We start from the raw sequence: 13254 nt of genomic DNA on the forward strand, positions 1-13254 counted from the left end.
CATCCTTACGTCAAACCCGGCACCTCTCAGGTATAAATATACCGACACTGCCCTAAGTAAAGACACGGTGGTGATGAGCTTGGAGCAGCGACTACTTGCCGGAGAGCCCAGCTGATGCGAGAGCCCACGGACGCTGCCCTTCCCTTTTTGACGCGCTGAGGAAAGACGCTGTCTTTTCTCTTGCCGAGAAATCCAGCCTCCAGCGTTTCCAGCCCATCTTCGCGGGTGACTGGGATACCGAGTCCTGAGAAAGAGATACCAGCCCTCCTGCCTTCTAAATCCCATGTACTGCCCTGACTAACCCCTTACAGAGAATTCTTGAGTCAGACTCTTGGCAAAACAAACTTAACTTAAACTGCTACTTACTTACTCCCTCCCATGTATTAGGCTTAGGTCAGGTACACCGGGGTAGGCGTAGTTAGAAGCACCAGTTGAGTACGATTAGTCAATGTATATATGTATGTATATCTTTTATCCATTTTAAAGTAACATATGGCTAAGAAACCATATCAATGCTTTTACAGTATTATTTTATAATCCTGCTCTTACTGTATGCATTTTACTTAACCATCAGTATTACAATTGTAGCAATTCATTTCTCTTGTATGAGAAAAGAGACTGATCAATAAATAACACCTTTTATTGAAAACGCCCGCCTCTTCTTTTCTCTACAATCTGGTGAAACTAAGTATGCACGTATTGACTGAGTAAAATAGCTGTCTTTTGTTTTCACACGACTCTAGAGATATACTCTTGATCAGGGAGAGCAAAGTTGTCATGTTCTATGGTTGTCAGAAACTAAATCCCTTCTTGTCTATCCAGGGAGGTTAAACTCCTCCTTGCTTATTCGAGAAAGTTTCTAGTGAACTCTGAGCTACCAGGCACATAAAACTTTAAGTCTAATATCGTCAGTAAAAGACCTAGTTAACCTCAGTCCTACGTCTACACTACTGAAGATATTATTCCAATGCACAGAGCCTATTGGGAATATAGGAACTACACTACACTGGGGTCGGTTGGAAGCTGCAAAGCTGCAACAATTGGTTGTCCAGGTCTGCCTCTTTCAAAATTATCCAATGACCGCCTCCGCGGTGGCGGAGCACACCTTCCGCGATTTTCAAATCTGCATCATGCCACCGCAATCATCGCTCCCATTGGCTGTAGGCAATGCTCCATGGCGGTGATGCACCGCGGGTGCCCGGGTTGCGCTACCGCGATGGTGCATCATTCAAAAGTATCCAATGACCGCCTCCTGGTGGCGGAGCATGCCCACCGCCATCTACACATGTCCATATACCAATGGCTATCGCACTTGTGAAGGGGGTGGTGCTGGTGTCACACCGCCGGGGCCAGGCGTTAGGTATTACGATTTATGCGGCGGAGCATGCCCACCGCCATCTACACATGTTCATATGCCAATGGCTACCGCACTTGTGAAGGGGGTAGTGCTAGTGTCACACCGCCGAGGCCAGGCGGTAGGTACCGCGATACATGCGGCGGAGCATGCCCACCGCCATCTACACATGTCCATATTCCAATGGCTACCGAACTTGTGAAGGGGGTGGTGCTAGTGTCACACCGCCGAGGCCAGGCGGTAGGTACCGCGATTCATGCGGCGGAGCATGCCCACCGCCATCTACACATGTCCATATGCCAATGGCTACCGCACTTGTGAAGGGGGTGGTGCTTGTGTCACACCGCCGGGGCCAGGCAGTAGGTACCGCCATTTTCATAACATTTACTGGCTATGTCCATCGTGAAGACTGTATCAGTACCCAGCAGCAACATGGTGAAGGGCACATCATTGTACACACAATACCATTCTTGCATGTCATCCACAGGTGGACGCACGTTCTGTGTGACCCACTTTGGTCTGTGGTCCCTGCCATGTTAGTTATGCATTTGATGGTTGATGATGCTTGACACTCTTAAGCTAGTGTCAATGATGTTGAAGAAATCAATGTGTTGTGGGTCAGTGCTGACCTTGATAATGCTTGTGTCACTGTAAGGTATCGTACCAGACTGGTGCTTTCACATCAGCTCATGCACACAACTGAAAGTTTTCCGGCTAATGTGATTATTGTGTTGATGGATGTGTGCAGAGTTTACATGATGCATTGAGGTGGGACAGGTACAGCAGATGGGTATGATACAGTCATGGTAATTTCAGACACATTGGCGGATGTTACAGCACCTGGCGTGCACATGTGAAATGTGTGGTTCAGTATGTGTGCATTCACATTCACCGATGTGTTTGTGGCACTTGTGTATTGTTAGTGGAGAGGTGTGCCCTCTGTGTGTATCAAAAGGCCACCCATGTAACCTGGTGTGCCATGCATCTCTTAGGCAGTCTTTGTTTTTCCATGACATCGTTGATGGTATGTGCTGTGGCCATCTCATGATGGTTGTCACTGACATTTTTAAATTTACATCTCAACTAGGAGGAGGCCAAATCTCCTACGTCACCTGACAGTACTGGAGGACATCGAGAATGTTGCAATCATTCGGAAATTCCGCCTCAACAGACCAACACTGACTATCCTGTGTGATCTTTTGGAGCCCCACCTGCAGCCTCGCCGTCACTATCCAACAGCAGTCACACCCACATACAAGGTGATGGCAGACCTCCACTTTTTTGCAACTGGTTCCTTCCAGGAGACCGTGGCTAGCGCTGCAGGGATGTCGCAGCCCATGTTCAGCCAGGTGCTGAGGGATGTTATTGCAGCCATGATGCTATATAAGAATCGCTACATTCATTTCCCTAGGGAAGCAGAATTGACCGGTGTGAAGGGTGACTTCTATCCCCTTTGGCGCATCCCCCATGTTGTTGGTGCCATCGATTGCACCCATGTAGGTCTGGTGCCACCACAGGCAACAGAGCACATTTTTAGAAATCGTGAACATTATCATTCTATCAATGTGCAGGTGGTGTGCCTTGCGGACATGACCATTTCCCATGTGTGTGCAAGATTTCCTGGCTCTGCACATCATTCCTACATCATGAGGAACAGCATGGTGCCACGGATGATGGAAAGTCTGCATCCCGAGCGTGCTTGGATTGTGGGTGAGTATGCCTACTGATATGGCGTGCTGTGTGTTACCTGCTGAACTCTGGCTGTGCAACATTGCAATGGGTGTTTGTCATTCACAGGTGACTCTGCATATCCCAGTAGGCCATGGCTGTTGAGCCCGCCAAGGAATCCCAGGACCCCGGCTGACATCCGGTACAATGAGGCCCATGGCAGGACCCGACGTGTAATAGAGCGGACTCTTCGCGTGCTGAAGCCAAGATTCCGCTGCCTTGACAGGACAGGAGGTGCACTGGCATACTCGCCTGGGGAGGTCTGCAAGATCGTTGTGGCATGCTGTATGCTGCACAACCTGGCCACCCACAAGGGGATCCCCATGCTCCTGGACGATGGTGAGGAACCAAGGCCACCAGTGACAGTTGTATCTCCCTAGGTGCTACGGAGTCATCCTGGCCAACATAATGTACATCTTTTGTATACATCATGGACATTTTGGACACTGTCAAAATAGCACTAAAGACAAGACTGCACAAATTGTAGTGTGTAAGGTGTTTTATTTACAAAGTTGACATGTGAGGGGTGCGGGCATTTTCACATGTAGGTGGTGATGGAGCAGTGAGTTGACAGTCATAGTAGATGATATGCAAGAGTAGAGACCACATGGATGTGGTGACCCAGTCCAACAGACATGTGCCATTCACAAGGCAGTGCTGGGAAGGATAGTCCAAATAGTCAATGCAGTGGGGAAGAGGGTTGCCATCAGGTCTGGCTCCGTGACTGGCGTGTGGCTGGTGCTTTGCCTCCAGAGACTCCCAGGCTCTTCTTTGGACGCCCCTTGATCTCTTGGGGGGGGCTGCTGCATGGCCTGCGGCGTCAGAGGACTCGCCCCTCTCTGTTGGTGCAGGGGAGGAAGGTGCACTGTCATCCTGCGGCACAACAGGAGGGGTCGGAGGTGTTGGTTGGGACACAGGCCTGTCCCTCTGCAACGCCACTTGCTGGCCCATGAGATCCACCATCTGTCCAAGGCGGTTGTCGGTGGACCTCATCAGCAGGATGAGCTCCCTTAATAGTTCATCAGACCGGACACTTTGTCCCTGGACCTGTTGGTATGCCTCCACAACTCTGGTGAAGTGATCCAGGGATGGTGTCCACTCCTCCCGAGGTCTGGTGGTGACCCTTGCCCTCCCACCTTCCCTGCTGCCACGGACCTGTTGCCTCGCCACTGTGGGTCCACGCACACTCTCCCTGCCCTCCACAGTTGTTGGTGTAGCCTGGTCATCCCCTGGGACAGGGAGGGTGCTGCAGGTGGTTCTGGTGGTACTGGTGGTACTGGTGGTGGTGGTGGCGGTGGTGGCAGCGGTGGAGGCAGAGGCCGTGACTGCAGGGGTCTGCTGTGCTGTTGTTGTTGCAGCAGACGTGGTGGTGGGGAGGATGGGGTCTTGGGAACTGTGGGTCTGTGGCACACCAGATAGGCCGGCCTGGAGCTCATCGTCCAAACTGTCCTGGGAGTCAACATCTGAGAGTCCATGTACCGGGGTGGAGACTGGCTCTGCTGTTCGTTGTTGTGGTCCTCAGCAGTGAGTTCTTCATCACCTGTGGATTAGATGGGGAATGGTCAGTGTTGGGCACTGTGTAAGCATTGTATCATCTGTGTATCATCGACTGTCTGTACACTACACCATTGTGAAGTCTCCACTAGTATTCTTCATTGCAACACTGTGTAATGTCATAGTGCAGAGGAACATCATTTAGTCATACATGTCAGGTGTCAATGCATTGCTTGCAATTGTTGCTGTGTGTAGGGATACAGGTCTCACACACATCACAAAGAGTTAAGATGGCTACCTACCTGTTAGGTGAGGGGGAATAGTGCAATGGCTGACACATGCTCCTGGGTGAGGGAGGCCTCTATCCTGCTCAGCTGTGGGACCGGCGGCATGGTGGGAGTGGTAGTGCAGGTCTCCCTCCCACAGACTGACATCAGAAGCTAGATGGCTACCTACATGTTAGGTGAGGGTGGACAGTGTAATGGCTGACACATGCTCCTGGGTGGGGAGGCCTCCATCTTGGTAGGCTGTGGGACAGGAGGCATGGTGGGAGTGGTAGTGCAGGCCTCCCTCCCTCAAACACCCTCCCAAGGAACATGGCTACCTACCTGTAAGGTGAGGGGGAACAGTGCAATGGCTGACACATGCTCCTGGGTGGGGGAGGCCTCTATCCTGCTCAGTTGTGGGACAGGAGGCATGGTGGGAGTGGTAGTGCAGGCCTCCCTCCCACAAATGTTACCCTCCCAAGGAACATGCCTACCTACCTGTTAGGTGAGGGTGGACAGTGTAATGGCTGACACATGCTCCTGGGTGGGGGAGGCCTCCATCTTGGTAGGCTGTGGGACAGGGGGCATGCTGGGAGTAGTAATACAGGCCTCCCACCCCCAAACTGTCCTCCAATACAAGATGGCTAACTACCTGTTGGGTGAGGGGGAACAGTACAATGGCTAACACATGCTCCTGGCTGAGGGAGGCCTCTATCCTGCTCAGTTGTGGGACCGGAGGCATGATGGGAGTGTTAGTGCAGGCCTCCCTCCCACAGACAGACATCAGAAGCTAGATGGCTACCTACCTGTTAGGTGAGGGTGGACAGTGTAATGGCTGACACATGCTCCTGGGAGGGGGAGGCCTCCATCTTGGTAGGCTATAGGACAGGAGGCATGGTGGGAGTGGTAGTACAGGCCTCCCTCCCTCAAACACCCTCCCAAGGAACATGGCTACCTACCTGTTAGGTGAGAGGGAACAGTGCAATGGCTGACACATGCTCCTGGGTGGGGGAGGCCTCTATTCTGCTCAGTTGTGGGACAGGAGGCATGGTGGGAGTGGTAGTGCAGGTCTCCCTCCCACAAACACCCTCCTAAGGAACATGCCTACCTACCTGTTAGGTGAGGGTGGGCAGTGTAATGGTTGACACATGCTCCTGGGTGGGGGAGGCCTCCATCTTGGTAGGCTGTGGGACAGGGGGCATGGTGGGAGTGGTACTGCAGGCCTCCCTCCCACAAACACCCTCCCAAGGAACATGGCTACCTACCTGTTAGGTGAGGGTGGACAATGTAATGGCTGGCACATGCTCCTGGGTGGGGGAGGCCTCCACCTTGGTAGGCTGTGGGCCGGGAGGCATGCTGGGAGTGGTGATACAGGCTTCCCACCCCCAAACTCTCCTCCAATACAAGATGGCTGCCTACCTGTTAGGTGAGGGTGAACCGTGCAATGGTGTATAGGTTGTGCAAGGAAGTACTTATCAGTGTGTTGGTTGCCATTTGTTTGTACTTACCAGCCTCCGTTCCCCCAGCTCCTCCTGTGAGACTCTCAGGATGCAGTATGGCAAGCACCTTCTCCTCCCATGGTGTGAATGTTTTCTGTGGGATGGGAGGGCCACTGCCAGTCACGTTCGCCAGCTCCCAGTTCTTGCTCCTCTTCTCTTTGACAACCCTCTTGAGATCATGCCACCACTTCATGATCTCCTTCTTGGATCTTAGGGTGGTCCCTACTGCATTGACCCTTTGTACTATCCTTTCCCACATTTGTGTCCTTGTGGCTAATGATGTCTGTTGGACCAGGCTACTAAACAGTTGTGGCTCTACTCTCACTATTTCATTGACCATGACTGTCAACTCCCTCTCTGGGAATTTGGGCATTTTCTGTGATTCAATTCAATTCAATATTTTATTATGATTTAGAATTCCAAAGAATTCCACATAAAGTACATGATTAAAACACAATTCCACCCACCACAAAATTCAAATAAAATTACAAATTCCCATTTTGTTTAAAAAAACATGAGCATTAGGTAGTAAAGTTACCATATATGAATTATTACCAATTTATACAAATTGTTTAGGCTAATTCTATGCTAAAAACATTCAATTAAAAGAGAACAGTTTTTCTGTTCACTAAGCTATACTCTACGGTGGTCAACTTCAGAGGAGACATACGCCGATCTACAGGGGCACCTGACTCTGCCCCTCACGCAAGCTCCAGTTCTCTCCGCCCCTGCCTAGGGCTGCCTGGCCCCAACACGGCCGCCACCTCGGACATCTCACAGTCGTGTTTAAACAAACTTCTTTGTCCAATCTCAAGCGAGTCTCCCCAAGGAAGTTGTAATGATGGCCTCAAGCTGAACTCCCCCTCTTCCGATTCTACAACAAAGTCCTCCCACCACTGTTAACGCCGCTCTCCTCAGTCACCTAGTGGCCTCACTCCCCCTAGTTCTACTACGATGCCTCCGTCCTTGCGTTTAGACATGCACCCCGGCCCGTCACTTAACCACTTATCTCCTCTTGGACGGAACACCTACTCCATTACCTTCCCACACAGCCTCTCCTTCAAAGCCAAAAAACGCTTCAAACAGAATTTAATTAAGCAACACCCCGAAACTCTAATCGTGGACACCTACCACTGCTCAACGAGAGGGCTGAGAAAAATGGACTTCATTTTCCACACCACCCGACCAGACGTTTGGGTCACCACCTTTAAATCACTCCTCCCTGTCTCCAAAACCACCTTCTCAGAACACAACCGGAAACTAACTATCTCCCCCCTGAACCAACAGTCCCTGACCGGAGATATCTCCATCACCATCTTCGTGAATGGCACCATTCTAATCCAGGCGAAAGACGATAACCTAGAGTTCTTCGACTCCCTCTTCCCCACTCTTAAGACGACTACGGCTCACTACCCTCAACAGCCGCGCCCCGGCCACTCCCAATGGCTCTTGCCAAACTTCCAACCCGGAGAGCATGCTTCCTTCACCTCAACAATCCCTTCCCATCGCGCTTAGTCACGTCTCCAGTCATCCGTCTCACCCAGCCCCACCCCCCTCTCTCCTACATCCCCAGGCCTTCTCCCAAACTTCCAGAATTCCGCCACCCCCGCTACCCGTTTGACTTCCTTCCCTCCTCCCCACGTCTCCCACAACACTACAGGTTCTCAGTCTCCTTCCCATAGAGATCCCAGACCACCCATTGTCCACGAGTCACAGCCCCCTGCGTGAACCCTCACTCCTCCTGCTCACACCGTCTCCCTTAGTGATGACAACCACCACCTCCAAAGGGACCGCAACCCCCTTCCCTCCCTATCCCTCACCCATCCGAACTCGAAACACGAATCAGATCCTCCTACCCCGACTATCCCCCCTAATAGTAACTCGCCCCGAAGCCCCTCCCCCACCTTGCCCTCGCTCAGGGGTACCCGAAAGCCAATTCCGTGCCTCCCTCCCCTGTTATACCACTCAACAGTAACTCGCCCCAAACCCCCTCTCCCTCTCTAGTCCTCCCACAATCGAACTCTAACTTGGATCAGGGCCCCCCCGTCCCCTACCCCACTCCCAACCAACGTCCTGCCCCATTACCCCTCCCACGCCAAGCACAACTTCACCCACCCGCCCCCCTCCTCCCCAGCACTTAAACTGACGCAACGCCTGGACCTCCTAGAAGCCCAGATCGCTACTCTGGTTTTTGGCCTGAAGGAAACCTTATCCTCCCTAGAGAAACTCCAGCTTCTCTCCCCTCACGTTCCACCTCCCCACCTCCAGCCGCCTCCCACTAGGATTGACTCTCTTCCTCACATTGGGCACATGCCCCCCATAGGCTCCCGGCCTCTTCTCACCAAACCCAGGACTGAGTCACTAGTTGACAGTCCTAGAAGAATTGTTCCCTCCCTTTCGCCCCAGGAAGCGAGCTCCCTCATCGCCTCCTATGAAACCCCTCCTAATCAGCCAGCCCAAGCACATCCCCTTTACCATTCACCCTTCTCCTCAATCCAAGTCATCACTGGAGTGGGGCCCCTCCGAAAAGCTGCCAGACCCCCATCCTATCTCTCCTCCTTACCCAGAGCTACTTCTGTCAACCCTATCTCGAATGCTGACCCCCAATCAACTGTATGCTCATCATTTGCCGATCCGCCATCAAACATGCAACAGAAATAGCCGAAACCATTCTCTCCCACGACCTGGATGTAGCCTACATCACTGAAACATGGCTAAACACTCTATCCATCCCCATCATGGACACGCTGGTGCCGCCCGGTTTCTCAATTATACACAAAGACAGGCCCGTACACAAAGGTGGCGGAATAGCTATTATCCACAAAAGTGACCTCTCCATCACTGAATCTCCCTCCATGATATATAACTCCTTTGAATGCCTTTCGGTAAACCTCAATTCGCCTCACCACCCTCCACTTCAATGCCTTCTCCTCTACCACCCTCCGGGCAACTCCTCCGAATTTGGCGCTCAGCTGACGGATCTGATCACTCAAACCGCTCTCAACAGCGACTTCAGAATAATTCTTGGCCACCTCAACCTAAGATGGAATGTAACAAAAAACCAGCTCATCCAATCTCTCACCACCCTTCTGCAAGACCATGACATGACCCAGCACTACACAGAGGAAACCCACCACAGAGGAGCAATCCTTGATGCAATCATCGCGGATATAAAAGACAATTTCAATTGACCGCATCATCCCAGTGGACTGGTCAGACCATCACGCCATTCTCTTTCATATCAATCATTCGGTTCTTTCCCTCCCTCCCACTCAAACCTCCTCCAAGTGGATCAGAAACTTATCGAGAGTCCCCCCTGACAAGCTAGAAAAGGGACTTAGCTCACTCCTTCCGAACTCGACGGAACTCCTCTCAACCACGGAACTCACCTCCCTTTACCACTCCAACCTGGAGCTCGTCCTAGATCAGCTGGCACTGTGGAAACTAAAAAAACAAGAAGCATCCCCTCCAGATCTTGGTTCTCCACTGACATTAACGAAGAAAGAAGACACCTAAGATCCCTGGAAAGAACCTGGAGGTCCAACCCCACCTCCCCCAACCGGGACCAACTCAAGGCAGCCCGCAAAATCTACTATAACCACATCAAGAACAAAAAGTCATCCTTCTTCTGTTTGGCTCTAATGCTAAAAACCGCCCCAAAGAACTCTTTAACATCATCAGGAACCAAACCTCCATTCCTGTGACAGACAACATGGTGGCGTCCAAATCCCAATGTGACGACTTTGCCAGCTTCTTCAACGAAATAATTGCCAAAATTGATCGATCAATCTGCGCTATGCCCTCCTCCCACCCCTCTGCAACGTCCCACTTCAGGCCAGCAACCACAACCACTCGCTGGTCCTCCTTCCATCCTATCCAGGTTGAACTGATAAGCAATCTCATAGCCACCGCCAAACCCTCATCCCACTCCCTTGATCAGCTTCCCCCGAGATTGACCAAAGACCTGAAGCTCACTCTAGCCCTTAACTGGGCCAAGATCATCAACAGCTCTCTGAGCGAGGGCTCCATCCCTGACTGCCTTAAAGTAGGTCAAGTCACGCCACTACTAAAAAAACGGGCCTCGACCTCCAAGATATGAACAACTTCAGACCAGTTTCAAACCTTCCACTCTTATCTAAAATTCTGAAAAGATGTGTGCTGTCTCAGCTATCCCAGCACCTAGAGAACACAAATCTTCTCGACCCATACCAATCAGGGTTCAGAAAAGGCTGCAGTACAGAAACCGCAATCCTTAATGTCCTGGTCGATCTACACATCTCGCTCGACTCCAACCAATGCATCCTTCTCATCCTCTTAGACCTATCGGCTGCATTTGACACAGTCGATCATGCCCTGCTACTCAATGTCCTCCAAGAGAGCGGGTCTGGAAAAGACTGCCCTAAAATGGTTCTCCTCCTTTCTCAACAACCACACACAAAGAATCAAAATTAAAAGCTGCGAATCGGACATCCTTCCCATCAGCAGAGGAGTCCCACAAGGGTCAGTACTCTCTCGACAACTCTTCAACATCTACATGGAGCCCCTCACTTCAATTCTAAGGAAATCCAACATCCCCTTCTTCCTCTATGCGGACGACACACAACTCTATCTGGAAACCAAGTCGATCACAGACATCCACAGACTGAACCGCACACTTACTGAAGTTCAACTCTGGCTCTCATCCAACCACCTCAAACTCAATGAAGAAAAAACAGAAGTGCTCCTCATCTCAACCAAAGATGAAAACCCCCAAATTCTAGAATGGCTCAAAGCCTTAATCGCCCTGAATGTTCCTCTTGTTCCAATGAACTCCATAAAATCCCTAGGGATCACCCTTGACCCCAAACTGGACATGAAAGAACACATCTCAAAAACTGCCAAAAGTGCTTTCCTGAACCTTCTCTACAAATTGAAACCCTTCCTCCCCACGAAAGACCTGAAACAGGCCACGCAGGCTCTGGTACTCTCCAGAATTGACTACGGCATTGCTACTCTGACTGGAACAGCCAAATGGCACCTGGGACCTCTGACCTCTACCCTAAACGCCGCAGCAAGAATTGTCACGGGAACTAAGAAATATGAGCACATCTCCCCATCTCTTAAGGATCTGAAGTGGCTCCCTATTGACCAACGAGCCAGCTTCCGTACAGCCTGCCTCACACACAAAGCCCTGCATACAGGCAAACCTGAATACCTGGCCAACAAGCTCAAAAGGGCCGGTCAGTCTAGAAACCTCGGAAGCTCCAACACACTCCTACTCATTCCTCTGAAATTCCAGAAACACAAAACAGCTAGCAAATCCTTTGCGGGTAATGCTCCCAAGATTTGGAACTCCATCCCCCCACACATCAGAATGACCGCATCCTTCCCGAAATTCAAGATGTTACTCAAAGTCCCTTTCCTCGAGCGTTCTGGATCATACTAGAACTCCACTTTTTACTTTGAAGGACCATTATCGCTGCGACCCCAGAGCTGGTTGACTTGCTTATGACTCTCCGCCCTGTTTTGCGCTCTGGCTGCTATTGTACAGACTTTACTCGCCCATTTGCCCCTTGCCATGTTTTCCGTCCTCAATGTCTGTCTGATGCCGCTGTACTTGTTGTGAATCGCTCTGATACCCTCGGGTCCAGCTAGCGCTATACAAAACTTTAATAATTAAATTTTTAAAAAAAATTAAAAATCAATGCAGGTGGTCTTTCAACATATACAGGCTTCTTTCAATTGCAGCACGCTATGGTTTAATCGGGAAAACCTGATTAAGTGAGGTACACAGAAGAATTAATATACGGTTGTAATCCAAAAATAAATATCAAACAACTCACAATATTTTAAAAGACACACATGTTTGGTTGTAAGCATAAAAACCTAAGCTTAAAGGGCTCTGTGCATCTTCTTTTGGAAAAATTATCCCAATTAAAACTAGAAGCAAAAAGTTTTTATAAAGTGCTCAATAAAGTGCTAATGCTTTAAGCATCCTCTACGGAACACTCTTTACCAATGAATAACTAGCAGCAAAAGTATCTCATAAGGTACACATAAGAACTTAAAAAGACGACTAACACGACCGAAAAAAGTGCAAATGCTCTGTGCAACTTTTTGAGAGAATATTTCCCAACCTCCCTTAGCAGCAGGGTAAATGGTCTAACATACAAGTACTATAGACACTCAAATCACCGTAACATTTTACGATCTTAATAAATATTCAAAAATTCTTTGAAAAAGCTAAAAAAAATTAAACACATCAGTTCGGATGGAGGGGACAGAAGGCAGTTACGGGCCTGTTCTGCTGTGGAAATATTATACTTTAGAAAACCAATCCTTAAATATCTACGTCGTATTGAATGGAGTGCAGGGCACACAAACAAAACATGATTCAGATCTTGTATACCACAATTACATAGCTGACAATATCTTTCATTTTTGGGAATACCCTCCCAGGAACCTGTTACAATTCTTAGAGGTAATAAATTCACTCTTAGTAACAGAATCACCCTACGTACTCCGTGTTTCAAGTTCCATAGGACATAAGGTTGGGGATTTTTAACAATGGTGCTCCCAACAATACAATCCATACTTCTATTCAATGAGCACAGTTTCAAATCTCTTTCACGAGAAACCACGTATATTGTTTTCTTAATTATCTTCTTTAAGGCTGTTTTACATAAAACCGCTGCCCCGTCCATATCTAAACCAAACATGCTTAATGCTTTTAAATAATTTCTAAAATTTCTAAAAATAGCACTTTTTCCGAACATGTTTCCAAATATTTCCCTGTGCAACACTGCCCTTAGTAAATTGTCGGAACCGTTTATCAGAGCATTACACCACCTTAAACAGGCAGCCATTGATAACACATATGTAGAAAGGAGACCAAATTCGAGTCTAAGCGCTGCGATCGGCGCTGCACGGTTCA

Source organism: Lissotriton helveticus, chromosome 4_1 (genome assembly GCF_964261635.1).
Source record: "Lissotriton helveticus chromosome 4_1, aLisHel1.1, whole genome shotgun sequence".
Classification (NCBI taxonomy): Eukaryota; Metazoa; Chordata; class Amphibia; order Caudata; family Salamandridae; genus Lissotriton; species Lissotriton helveticus.